Source organism: Xyrauchen texanus, chromosome 46, assembly GCF_025860055.1.
Source record: "Xyrauchen texanus isolate HMW12.3.18 chromosome 46, RBS_HiC_50CHRs, whole genome shotgun sequence".
NCBI classification, from domain to species: domain Eukaryota; kingdom Metazoa; phylum Chordata; class Actinopteri; order Cypriniformes; family Catostomidae; genus Xyrauchen; species Xyrauchen texanus.
Window position 1 is genome coordinate 27,247,663 of NC_068321.1, and position 3,881 is coordinate 27,251,543.

The following is a 3,881-nucleotide window of genomic DNA, read 5'->3' on the forward strand; positions in this document are numbered from 1 at the left end:
TAGAGTTTATTAAAGACGTTATACTAACAAATATCAGCATTATCAAAAAATATACAACATGCATTAACTTCTGACCTGCGGCCAGGGGCTCGGTGCATGTCGTATTTTTACTATTTCAAACAAAGTACTCGTTTCTTTACCTAGGGGGTACAAAAGTACTAAACCGTTATCATTTCCCCTTTCCTCCCCAATTTGTAACGCCCGTCTAAGTCCTCGTGGTGGTGTAGTGACTCACCTCAATCCGGATGGCGGAGGACGAATCTCAGTTGCCTCTGCGTCTGAGACCGTCAATCCGCGCATCTTATCACGTGACTTGTTGAGCACGTTACCATGGAGACGTAGCGCATGTGGAGGCTTCACGCTATTCTCCGCAGCATCCACGCACAACTCACCACACACCCCACCGAGAGCGAGAACCATATTATAGTGACCACGAGGAGGTTACCCCATGTGACTCTACCCTCCCTAGCAACCGGGCCAATTTGGTTGCTAAGGAGACCTGACTGGAGTCACTCAGCACGCCTTCGGGACATTTTTTTGTCTTTTTTCGATCATTTTGGCTGTGTTAATGCCAACGGCATACAATGGCATTTTGCCAAAGATGTGTATATTTGGGGTTATTTTGATATTTCAACCTCAGTTTCTATAACACACTGTGTACACACAATAGTCACACTCAGGACCTTCAGGACAAAAATGTCCCCATTGAAACCCATTAAAACTGCAATATTTGAACCCAGTGCCATTAAAGCATAAAATCATGAATTCTATGATATTATACTTTTATTCTGGAGCCCTGACTTCAAAATGTAGATGTTTAATATGTTCCACCAGATGGCGCCATTTTTCTCATGTTTAGTCCTATGGAGCAAATACAAGCTTTTCCCCTATTCTCTGTTTACTGTATTATAGAGACCTGCAGGACAACTGAATACATGATGCAGATACAATTGTGTGTGTTGGTATGGGTCTCAGAGTGTGTTTTGTATGTGTGTATTGAGAAATGTGTGTGTGTGTGTGGAAAAACAACATTGGCATTATGTAAACAAACTGAAAATGAATGAATATTTGGTCGTTATGTTCAGGACTGGTGTTGGTCAAAAAATTAGTGAAAGTGGAAAATAATATTCATATATATTATTATTATGGCAGTTTTTTCACGTGCATATTTTTGTCCTTTAAGGACCTCCGAGTAACTTTTTTAAATTGACGCACAAGAGTTAAAAAGTGGGCAAAACAGTACCGATTCTTTGAACAGATCTAATAATCCCACATGAATATTCACTTCGGTTCTTAAATAAAGCTAGAAATCTACTTCAAATGACTTCCATCGGTTGATTCAGTCATATTTAATGATATTTTAGATTTTAATAAATCTTACAAAAGAAAAACAGACCGTTACAAAGCTTCTTTCTACTGTTTTTTTTTTGTTTGTTTTTTTTGCCCAATAATACGGGAAATATTCCAGTATTGTTGATCTGGCTAGATTAGCACACACTGAAGGAGAAAAATAAATCAATAAAAATAATAAAATAAAATCTACATAATGACCTCACAACAGATTCCTGTCCAAATATAAGATCACAAAACGTCTCTTACCTGAAAACGATGAAATCCAAAGTAAAATCAGCAAACGCTGAAGCATTTTCCATTTAACGGACCCCATTTATCAGCAAATCTCCGTCATGCCGCGCGTGAACAGCCGAGCGAGTCCGAAGCGCTCGAGTCCCGAACACCGAATGACCCGAAACACACGTCACTGAGAACCCCTCCTCATCCAGTGACGTCACCTAGAGGACCCCGCCTCATCCAGTGACGTCACCAGGACATCCGCGTTATCCTGTTATACTCCTGTAATGTCTCACACTGGATTATTCTATATTTTGGAAATTAAAGATGTTTTGCTCTGAAAAGGCTCAAGACAAAACAGAACTTCATCATGAACTCTGTTTCTCTACAATCTCACCATTAAAAGTGTTTTTACTATTAAAACTAGTTTTTTTTTTTTATTTAATTGTTTTTACTATTTATAGGTCAGTGGCAATAATTCATAAAAAATGACAAAAAAAGTAAAACAGGACGTTTTTAACATTTTTAAGAATTTCACAACAAATTTAAATCAAAGAAAAATCTTTAACAAAATTAAATTAAGTTTTATTCATTTAATTGAGTTAAAAATTATTAGATTTAACTGAATGAAAATGAAATATATTTAAGTTTTATTAATTTAATTAAGTTAAAGATTAGGTTAGATTTCATGAAAATTAAATATACTGATATATATATATATATATTATAATTTTATTAATGTAATTTAGTTCAAGATTACCTCGATTCAAATGGATGAAAATTAAATACATTAAAGTTTTCATAATTACATTTTGTTTAAAATTACTCGATTAATTGGAAACAAAATTAAATATATAAAAATTTTATCAATTTAATTTAACTATATTTACATTTAAAAAATGTAATTTTTGTTAAAGATTATTTTAGATGAAATTGAATAAAAATGAAATATATTTTAATTTAATTAAAGATCAAGTTTAATTTGATGAAAATTAAATATACTGAAATATATATATATATTTTATAATTTTGTTAAAGTTTTATTAATGTCATTTTGTTAACAATTACCTCGATTGAAATGGATTAAAATTAAATATATAAATGTTTTAATAATTACAAGATTACTCGATTCAATTTAATGAAAATGTAATATATTTAGCTTTTAATAAATGTCATTTTTATTCAAGATTACTATAGATAAAGTTTAATAAAAATTAAATATATTTTAGTTTTATTAATTAAATTTTGTTAGTTTTATTCATGTAAGTTTATTAAAGATTACATCGGTTCAAATGGATAAAAATTAATTATATTAATTTAATTTTGTTTAGATTACTCGATTCAATTTAAACGAAATTTGTTAAGCAACTGAAATGCATAAATCTTTAAATATGATTAACTATTTTACGATTTATGCATTTCAATTTCACAACAAATTTAATTGAGTAGCTTGATCTTATATATATATATATATAATTATATTACGTGATTTCTGTTTATTGATGTTATGATATGCCAGAAAACACTATTATTAGAGATATGATGCACGTGCACGCGTGCTGTACTGGCCGGGACGCCCCTCACCCTACAGGACAATAGATGAGACTGAATGTAGCAGCAAGTACAAAACGACTCGTCCCAAACATCAGCATCCATCTATTCATTATTAGGACAGAATGTGTCATAGTGACTGTGTGCAATATTGCTATAACAGGCCAAACTTTGATATAATATGATATATTGGACAAAAGTGTGAACATTTTTTACACGAGTGTCCTACCACTTTTCTAATGGCGCCAAACGCACAAACTGGCATGCAAAAAAACATCATATATCATATATACTGAAATATACTAACAACACTATCCGCCCAAAAACACCCCGAATTATTGGTAGTTCAAAATAAGAGATGCTTGTATATTAGCAAAAACAAATGCTAATTACTCTTCTGCATATTCGATCAACTCAGCTTTTGGTGGGTCACTTTGTCCAAGTAAGAGGTCAAAGGTCAAAGGTCCCAGCAGCCATTCAGATGCCCATAAAGGTCAGAGAGACGGGGGTTCGCCCTGGACTTGCCTTTGACCAATGAGAGCGAAGCTGCCAGGTGCCGTGTCCCCTTTCCCATGGCCCAACACCAACTCGCTCAATCTCAATGACCTCTAGCGACATAGCGTCCAAATGAATGACCGCACGCCACGGGGCGACGGCGGTGTCTGATGTCCGCCATCAGAGGCCATCGTTCTTCTCGCACAGTACTGCCCCAAAAACACACAACCAGACCAAACAATATTGTTTAAAAAATGTTTATTGGC